Source organism: Brachyhypopomus gauderio, chromosome 16 (assembly GCF_052324685.1).
Source record: "Brachyhypopomus gauderio isolate BG-103 chromosome 16, BGAUD_0.2, whole genome shotgun sequence".
In the NCBI taxonomy this organism is placed as follows: Eukaryota; Metazoa; Chordata; class Actinopteri; order Gymnotiformes; family Hypopomidae; genus Brachyhypopomus; species Brachyhypopomus gauderio.
Genome location: NC_135226.1, coordinates 7016905 through 7027732, shown reverse-complemented (window position 1 = coordinate 7027732; position 10828 = coordinate 7016905).

Genomic DNA, 10828 nt, shown 5'->3' with positions numbered 1-10828 from the left:
GATCCCTCCGCTCCGGACTTTTGACCAATCACGTGCTAACATTTCCGGGACTGTAGACACTTGGTATATCAAAAAAGTCGATTAATCAAATCAAATATAAGATGTGACAAGAACATGTCTCTGCATATGGATCTCATAGGAAGGCGAGATAACATAGAAGAAAGAAAACAACCAGAAAGGTTTAAATTATGTATACAATTCACGCCATATGGAACAATCAGACAGTATCTTAAGGACAAGCGATATCAGTGTCTATATAATGTGTATATATAATGCCAAGCTATATCAACCCATCAAAAATGCAAAATCAGGAGCCTAACCTATTCTTCTTTAGAAAGTGTTAGTAAAGCTGATTTGTCTGCATGTCTAATACATGCATTTGAAAGTTACATGCACTATTACAATGATTAGTAAAGGATATGTTGTAAAAGGCTTTGAAATATTATATTTCGTACAAAGCTAGACATAAGCAAATGCTTTTGACTTTAACAAGTAGATTCATCAGATAGGTCTGAGTTCCAGTTGATCAGCCAATGAGTGGCAGTTTATTTATAACAACAGTAAATAACACGACCGACTCTGAAGCCCAGGTATCTCCTAACCAAGACTTAAATCATAAGGCATCATTTTAATCATCAAAGGCAGCTAACACAAGTTTTGATGCCAACACTGTCAATTAATTAATTAATTAATTGACAGTGCTAAAAGAGAACATTAGGGAATTTCTCTACCTTCAAATGGTGTTAAGTCATCAAACACCAGCATGGTTAAATGTAGCTACCTCATGGGGCTGCATGAGAGAAGACATGTCCTCTCCTCATCTCAGGGTCTACACGTTAGGTTATAAATTATAGGAAAAAAAAAACAACAACAGTAATCTCATTAAAATGTTATGTGGAAAACGGTATATATAGTGTGTGATTGAAGGTTCCTTTAAAGAAAGCAAACAACTGCCCCCAAATAAAAATTTTATAAAATCTAAATTTTAAAAATGACAGAAAGTATGCCTTTCACAGCTGCTGTGAAAACCACAGTGCTACAGTGTCGCCAAAAAGAAAGCCAGGTGTGATGTTGACTCGATGTCGGTGATGGCCGCAGAGGCAGGGAGAGCAGTTCAGATTGAGCTGATTTGTGCAATGCTGCGTTTACCATGTACACTACCGTTCAAAAGTTTGGGGTCACCTAGACAATTTTGTGTTTTCCCTGAAATCTCATACTTTTATTTATCAAATGAGTTGCAAAATGAATAGAAATATAGTCCAGACATTGACAAGGTAGAAATAATGTTTTTTTTATTTTATTTGAAATAATTTTCTACTTAAAACTTTGCTTTCGTCAAAGAATGCTCCCTTAGCAGCAATTACAGCATTGCAGACCTTTGGCATTCTAGCTGTTAATTTGCTGAGGTAATCTGGTGAAATTTCACCCCATGCTTCCAGAAGCCGCTCCCACAAGTTTGATTGGATTAATGGACACTTTTTTCGTACCATACGGTCAAGCTGCTCCCACAACAGCTCAATGGGGTTGAGATCTGGTGACTGCGCTGGCCACTCCATTACCGATAAAACACCAGCTGCCTGCTTCTTCTCTAAATAGTTTGTGCATAATTTGGAGGTGTGCTTTGGGTCATTGTCCTGTTGCAGGATGAAATTGGCTCCAATCAAGCGCTGTCCACAGGGTATGGCATGGTGTTGCAAAATGGAGTGATAGCCTTCCTTATTCAAAATCCCTTTTACCTTGTTCAAATCTCCCACTTTACCAGCACCAAAGCAACCCCAGACCATCACATTACCTCCACCATGTTTGACAGATGGTGTCAGGCACTCTTCCAGCATCTTTTCAGTTGTTCTGCGTCTCACAAATGTTCGTCTGTGTGATCCAAACACCTCAAACTTTGATTCATCTGTCCATAACACTTTTTTCCAATCTTCCTCTGTCTAATGTCTGTGTTCTTTTGCCCATATTAATCTTTTTCTTTTATTAGCCAGTCTCAGATATGGCTTTTTCTTTGCCACTCTGCCCTGAAGGCCAGCATCCCGGAGTCGCCTCTTCACTGTAGACGTTGACACTGGCGTTTTGCGGGTACTATTTAATGAAGCTGCCAGTTGAGGACCTGTGAGGCGTCGATTTCTCAAACTGGAGACTCTAATGTATTTGTCTTCTTGCTCAGTTGTGCAGCGGGGCCTTCCACTTCTCCTTCTACTCTGGTTAGAGCCTGTCTGTGCTCTCACCATTGTAGGAAATCTTCAGTTTCTTGGCAATGTCTCGCATGGAATAGCCTTCATTTCTCAGAACAAGAATAGACTGTCGAGTTTCAATTGAAAGTTGTCTTTTTCTGGCCATTTTGTGAGTTTAATCGAACCAACAATTGTAATGCTCCAGATTCACAACTATCTCAAAGGAAGGTCAGTTTTATAGCTTTTCTAATCAGCAAAACTGTTTTCAGCTGTGCTAACCTACTTGCACAAGGGTTTTCAATGATTTTCTAAATATCCAATAGCCTCCTTACAGAGTTAGCAAACACAAAGTACCATTAGAACACTGGAGTGATGGTTGTTGGAAATGGGTCTCCATACATCTATGTAGATATTGCATTAAAAACCAGATTTTACAGCTAGAATAGTCATTTACCACATTAATAATGTATAGAGTGTATTTTTGATGCATTTAATGTTAGCTAAATTGAAAAAAAACTGCTTTTCTTTTAAAAATAAGAACATTTCTAAGTGACCCCAAACTTTTGAACGGTAGTGTATGTCAGTATGCAATGTGTCAGAAACAGAAAAAAGCTTTAGCAGAATCTTTACTATGTGATGGATTATCGTTACTGTCTACGTATGTTCACACCAACCTTCAAGTATGCTTTAATGTTAAGCCATGTCAGAATTGTGGCAAGAGGAGATATCCGCCACAAATATTAGCTTTTCCCTTGTCCTTTTAAAAGAAAATAGACCCATGTACATCTACCTTTCATGTCTAAGGGCCATGCTATGTTTCGCATTATGCTTGTTGCATACATCAGTTAACCCATATGATAGAACTTGTGTTTAGCATTAGCTACGCCAATCACTCTGTCAATCAAACAATGGCCAAAATATTGCCCACAAACAAAGCAGCCCATTCAAAGATCCAGGGGGGGAAATTTAACCTGTCGATGTCCATGTGCGTTAGATTTGGCTTTTCTATCCAGGAAAACACATGAAAGTCTGAGCTGTTTCAGCAAGCACTGAAAGAGCCCCAAAGCAAGCAGAGAGCGCACACAGACACACGTGTGATTTCATAACATCATGCTGTAGTTAAATTAAACGAAATCATATCTCGAGGCAGCAACACACACCTAACAGAGCAAAAACATAAATAAAATAAGGAATCCTATGAAAGCCTCAGGCAGTGAAAAATACCATATAATAAATCTTTGTAAAGTGTCAAAATGGCATCATCAGGAATTATGCATTCTCTCTGAGCTATCCATCTGTTAATGCTTTAAATTCTGTTGCAGTTGTGTGTGTGTGTGTGTGTGTGTGTGTGTGTGTGTGTGTGTGTGTGTGTGTGTGTGTGTGGACTGGATTGGAACTGGCCCTGCAGGGGACCTGAGAACGATTATTTCCATCTCCCATTTATCTGATTTAATTCATCGTTCCTTTTCCATATTCAGTAGACATGTTAGAGCAGGCAAATCACCACTCCGCAGATCAGTGGTGGATGTCGTGTCTGCTGGGTGACCTCTTTTAAGTCCCAGTACTCACTGGCATTATAATTTAATCCAATACAAGATTTAATCCATATCCAGAAAAGCAGGCACGATGTGTGTAAACCTCACATATTTCTCCTTGCATGGTGGTAATAGTCATGTCACAGGTAATCCAAGCGAGATCATGTTATAACAACATGCTATGCTCTTCTGTATCGTGATGACCAGGAGGTGCCAGACATTACCTTTGAAATTTGACCTCCTTTTAAAAAAGGTTACATGAAGATTCATAGCCCATCAGTGGACCACCATTCCAGAGCTCTGCATATGGAACTGGACCAGATGCACTAGAAAATACCACCTGTTCGATTTCCACATCAACACTTAAACGCAGGCTCTTACTCCAGCCCAGGGTCTGCTCTCGATTCTCTACACACGGAGAGAGGGGAGAGAGCACATGACCAGGAAGCCATAATGCTACTTGTTTACATCAAATTTATGCCCACCAGTTTGTTGAGACTGCACTTAACACTAGAACAGCAGGATGTGTCAATTGACATACGTCACAACTTTTCTTTGTGACTACTTTATGTGACGGTGCTTTATGTGTGCAGCTGTTTCGTAACATTTTACAAGAGATGTTTGGTATTCAGTGTTTACAGACAAGAAAGGTATATCGTAAACACAACATTTCTTCAGATTATGGTCTGTCCCTCACATGTACCGCCCCAGTCTCTTTCGTCAGTGTTTTAGGAAACTGAGATGGAGCGACCACTTTACAAACAATAAGCCTGACGTTTACCATAATTTAAAATGTTAAATTCAGAAGTCAGGCTGGCCTTTGAGCAACTTGGAAAGACGTAAATCAGGTCCACATATGAGATGGTACACAGTGTATAGCTAGAATTGCTGAGAACAGAATGTATTGAGCTTTGTGCTATCTTGTAAAAATATGATTAATGGGAGTTGGATATGTCTGCTGATTTCTGTATCCAGGAAAATGACGGCACACACACACACAAACCCAGCACTGGGGTGAACCAAGGCTGCTGTGCACTGAGAATACACTGGTTCCTTATCTAGTGAGTTTGAAATCTGAAGTGAGCGCATACGCACAAGTTCTAAACTAAATCATTTATGGCAAGAAAACGCTCTGAGCTAAACATGAATCATGAAACAGAAGTTAAATCTTGAAACCTGTTTCAAAGGCATTCTTGATTTAGTGCTCATATGTAGGCATGGATATATATATTGGAGCTTGTTCTGCATCAGGGCAAGCACATAGAAGACGTGAACCAGGCTTGCTCTGCCACTAGGCGGCAGTAGTGGACAGCGAGGTTCACAGATTGTAACAAAACCAGTGGTTGTCAGTACAGACGGATCAGAAATACGCAAACACATTGGAATCTACTTTACTGGGATGGGCACGTGGACCGAGTGTGCATTATGTAACATGGAGCAATCAAATATATGCCTGTCATAGAGGTCTTCTATAAAGAGTTCCTCTGTTAATAAAACTGAATAATATTATTGTGTTTGGCATATATTTATATTTTATATTTATATAGCCTATAAAATTATTGACACAGTTAGATCATAGTTAATCTCAATTATAGTGTCTCAAGGCGGGTCTAAACCCCTTGAAGGGACAGGTAATATCGCCTGGTGTCAGTGAAGACTCCTTCATCTTCAAAGGAGAACATGGCGTGTTGGGCCCAGCTGCTACCACACCTTTCATAGCATTGCAACGATAAAGGCTGGACGTACCAGGAGATACGTTTCGTTATGGAGTGTCTTATGGTCTGCACGGATGATCACGGATCAAGTCCCACATTCGGCAACGGAGTGCGACATGAAAGTGATAATATTTTATTGGGGACATTAAGGACGCACTGTTCTGGTGGTTTGTGTTGTGTTCAGTTTTGTCACGTTTGCAGAGCCACAGAGTGGAATGCAATGTATTTTTTTATCTGATTGCATTGTAAGGTCGCCTGCATGCAGTTCCGACACGAATTCAGCATTTCATTCATGAACACATTCATACGTATTGTGTTTTTCTGATAAGAGATTGAGTGACATTCACTGCTCATTTAGCACAAGTCAAGGCAGTCTCGCGCATGCATCCCCCTGTTTTCACTTTAATGTTTGCGGTTCATCGCACGCTGGTATTGAAAAGTAATCTCACGTGTGTGTATTTGACGTTTTCCCTCTGGCGTGATTGCGGTTCTATTTCGTACAATTTCCTGGCCACACACACACTGCAGTTCTGTAGGTGATGCAGGACTAATCTAGATCTTTTTGTAGGCTATCTGTTGTACTTTGCCTCTTATCCGTAAGATACTTTCCCCTTAACTTGAATCATTTCGTTTAATTTCATTTGGGTCACTATACGTCTACCTGCATTGCTTTAGGCCCGTCTGGCCAGCTACAGACTGGAGGTTCGGGTTCCCGTGGAGGATCGGTTTCAGTGCTCGGATGTCCTGCAGTCAGACTTCACAGCTTCCTGCAGACCTCACACTCAAATATCTCCCATCTCTCTTTTCCCACCGCGGTTCCTGTGTCTCAACATGCTTCGTCTGGAATGCCTTCAAACTCTCGCAAGGTTTCAGGGATAATCCTTGCCATAACAAAGCATATTTTCAGCTTATATTTTGTTTCGCCTAAAGATCGCATGTATATGGTATATTGTATAGAAAATCATGCATGCATTCATGCATATTTGACATTGATATCTTGCTAAAACCCTGTAATATAATAATATACCGAGTGTATTTGGAAGCAGGTAAAGAAACACTATGCACTAAGTTATGGGCAAGAAGCTGCTTGTGAGTAACATGAATGTAAAATACGATGCAATATTTTTTCGTAAACACGAGGCCATCACTGGATAGAGAGGCTTAATGTTTTCCACAGTAGCTGCATTCTGGTCACCTGCATGTAAGGGAGCTGAAATTGTAGTGGGCCATGAAAAATACTAGTTAATGACTTTGAAGCACGTGCATATTGCATCACATCAAAGAGCAAGAATGACTCCACAGAGCAGACCAAGGAGTGGCGCTAGCTTTGCGCACATGATGTGTGATAAAGCTCAAACGTCAGAAGTGAGAATTTCCATGCAAATGTAATTTTCCTTTTGTGGGAATATTCTGGGGAGATGGAGAACTTCATTCATGAAACATTTCAGAAACATGCAGGAATGTTGTTCCAGAGGGAGTCTCCATCTGAACCCTCTGTCTTGTGCTTTTTAAAATTAGCAGCATTTTTTAAGGTGATGTTTTGACTAAATTAGGGCAATACTTAAGCCCTTGTGATTACATCATTGATTAAAATAGACCCTGTTCCAGATTCTATAGAATTTTAAATGGCAGCGTATTTATTTATTTATGTTTGAACTGGGGGAGATTCACTACGGCTTCTCCTCTGCGCGCATCGGCCCAGCGAGTGACCCAGCGTGGCTACTCCACCACGGCTGCTACGGTACGCGCATCGGCCCAGCGAGTGACCCAGCGTGGCTACTCCACCACGGCTGCTACGATACGCGCATCGACCCAGCGAGTGACCCAGCGTGGCTACTCCACCACGGCTGCTACGATACGCGCATCGACCCAGCGAGTGATCTAGCGCGGCTACTCCACCACGACTGCTACGGTACACGCATTGGCCCAGCGAGTGATCTAGCGCGGCTACTCCACCACGACTGCTACGGTACACGCATTGGCCCAGCGAGTGATCTAGCGCGGCTACTCCACCACGGCTGCTACGATACGCGCATCGGCCCAGAGAGTGATCTAGCGTGGCTACTCCACCACGGCTTTTCCGCTGCGCCCTTCGGCCCAGCGAGTGACCTAGCGTGGCTGCTCCATCACAGTTCTGCTGCGCAATTGTTTTGCTCTACCCCGTCTGAGTGAGCCACTATACTCAATAATGCTGGCTTTAATTACATTGGCACTGCTGGTAAGTGCCCCAGTTTCCCCTTTTCCAGTTAATACTCCGTATTGGGGAGAGACTTATTATAATCCACAGTCATTCTCCTACACAGATGAACTTCGCAGATTCAGTAACTTCTACCGCTTGTCTAAAGCTGCCGCTGTGTCTGCCAGTAAAGCTGGCATACTATCTCACCGTCGCTATGTCCATCGGGGCTCAAGACGGCATCATAACAGAACTGTCCACTACTCCGCTGGGAGTAATATTTGCTCATTCTGGACTACCCTTCGCCCAGTACAACAAACTGTGTCTCGTTCTGCCAATCTATGCAACTTGCGCTCTTTCCCTTCTACTAACTCCGGTGCTGTGTTGGCACTACTAAATGTTCGCTCACTGTCTAACAAGGGAATGCTACTCCACGAGTTTATACTGGACAATTGTATTGACATGCTTTTTATAACCGAAACCTGGCAACAAGCTGGTGATTTTTATGCTTTGAATCAGGCCACCCCCCCAAACTTTAAATACATTTGTAAACCTCGTTCCTCTGGGAGAGGAGGTGGTCTAGCTGTGATCTTTAATAGCAATTTTAATATTACTGAAGTGAGCATTGCATCTGCTACTTCTTTTGAACATGTTGCTGTTAAATTACCAGGCTCGGTCACTGTGATCTTGCTGTATCGTCCACCCAAACTGAATCCTACATTCCTTCTTGAACTGTCTGAACTACTCACTTTGGCCTGCACAGTCTCTCACCGCTTGTTGCTGGTCGGCGACTTTAACATCCATGTTAATACGCAAGATTGCAAAACTGCTTCTGATTTTCTGTCTGTTCTTGAGGGCTTCCAGTTTAAACAACATGTTAACTTTCCTACTCATGACAAAGGTCACACCCTTGACTTAGTTTGTTCCAACTCCCTGCCTGTCCTCAATCTTCACTCACTGTTATTTCCACTTTCGGACCATAAACTTATCCTGTTTACTGCTCCATTGGCCTTTCCCCATTGCTCCATCAAAAAACGTATCTCCTTCCATAAAACTCAGTCTATTGATCCTCTTCTTCTTAACCAATCTGTTTCTTCCATCTTTCCTGTTGCTACAGCTCCCCCATCTCCTGAAACACATGCATTAATGTTAAATGCTGCTCTTTCTGAAACTCTTAATACACTAGCCCCCCTGAAAACTAAAACTGTGACCTTTTCTACTTCCTCTCCCTGGTTCACTGCAGATCTGCGTGCCATGAAGCAGGCTGGTCGTCAACTAGAATGACGCTACAAAAAATCAAAGCTTACTGTACATGCTGATGCCTACAAGCAGCATTTGTTGGTGTATAGAGATGCTCTTCATATTGCTAAAACAACCTACCTCTCTGATCTCATCAATAATCAGCATAGTCTAAATCAACGGCATCTCTTTTCAACAGTTACAAAGCTCTTTAAAACCCCGGACAACACCCTTGTACCCTCTCCCACTCTTTGCAGTGCTTTCTTAAGCTCATTTGAAACCAAAATTACAAGTATCTACACATCTCTGAGCTCTGTTTCCTCTGAACCCCCTTCCCATCTTCCGTTTGTTGCACATGTTTCTCATTCCAGCCTACCTTTTCCATCCTTCACTACCTTTAACTGTGTTGACTCTTCTTTCATTTCTAATATTATCATGTCCTCCAAGACTACAACTTCTCCCCTGGATCCTCTTCCTACTAACTTAACTAAAACCTGTCTACCCACACTGCTTCCCCATCTCACCATTCTCATTAATCAATCACTCCTACTTGGAGAGGTCCCTTCTATCTATAAAATAGCTGCTGTCACACCAATACTTAAGAAACCTGGTCTTGACCCTTCAGACCTCAACAATTATCGCCCTATCTCTAATCTACCCTTCCTGTCTAAGGCTCTTGAAAGAACTGTGGCCTCCCAATTGCAAGAGTATCTAGAAACCAATAATCTCTTCGAACCTTTTCAGTCTGGGTTCCGACCATTCCACAGCACTGAAACAGCCCTGGTTAGGGTTGTAAACGATCTGTTGGTAGCTGCTGATACTGGTTTCCTCAGCATTCTCTTGCTATTGGACTTGTCTTCTGCATTTGACACAGTCAACCACTCCATTCTCTTATCTCGTCTACATGACCTTGGCATTACTGGCTCTGCCTTGGACTGGTTCACCTCCTACCTGACAGACAGAAAACAGTATGTCACACTCTGCGGCTATAGCTCCTCCACTTCCATGATTAAACAAGGGGTCCCACAAGGATCAGTCCTGGGTCCTCTTCTTTTTATCATTTATATCCTTCCTCTTGGTCATATATTTCATCATTTCAACATAAATTTTCATTGTTACGCAGATGACACCCAGATTTATCTCACTACCAGTTCTGTAAACAATCCACCCACTGCTCATATTGAAAACTGTGTATTAGAAATCAAAAACTGGTTGAAGCAAAACTTCCTTATGTTAAACGGCATGAAGACTGAGCTTATCCTGATTGGCACCAAGTCAGTCCTGAGTAAAACTCCTCCATTCTCTCTCAACATTGACGGTGTACATATTTCACCTGTTACCCTGGTCCGGAATCTGGGTGTCCTCCTCGATCCTACCCTTAGTTTCACTGCCCACATTAACTCTGTTGTAAAAACTTCATTCTTCCACCTGCGCAATATAGCAAAGATCCGGCGATGCCTCTCTCAGTCTGCTGCTGAGCGCCTCATTCATGCTTTCATTTCAAGCAGGATAGACTATTGTAATTCACTGTTGGCTGGTATTAGTTCTTCCTCTGTGCATAGGCTTCAAATGGTCCAAAACTCTGCTGCTCGTCTCCTCACTTTCTCCCGTATGCATGATCATATTACACCTGTTCTCCAGGATCTTCACTGGCTCCCCGTTACATACCGGATTCAATTTAAGATACTCTTACTGACCTACAAAGCTCTAAACAACATGGCTCCTCCTTATCTGTCTGACCTCCTACTTCCCTACAGACCTTCTAGATCTCTTAGATCTTCTACTGTTGGACTACTAAAGGTACCATCATCTAAACTCTGTAGCTTTGGTGATCGGGCCTTTTCTAGACTCGCTCCTCGACTGTGGAACCCCCTTCCAACTTTGATCAAACAGTCTCCCTCTCTTTCCACATTTAAATCAAAACTTAAAACTCACCTCTTCTCTCTCGCCTATGATCTCCCTGCTCCATAATTTTCTTTGTACTGT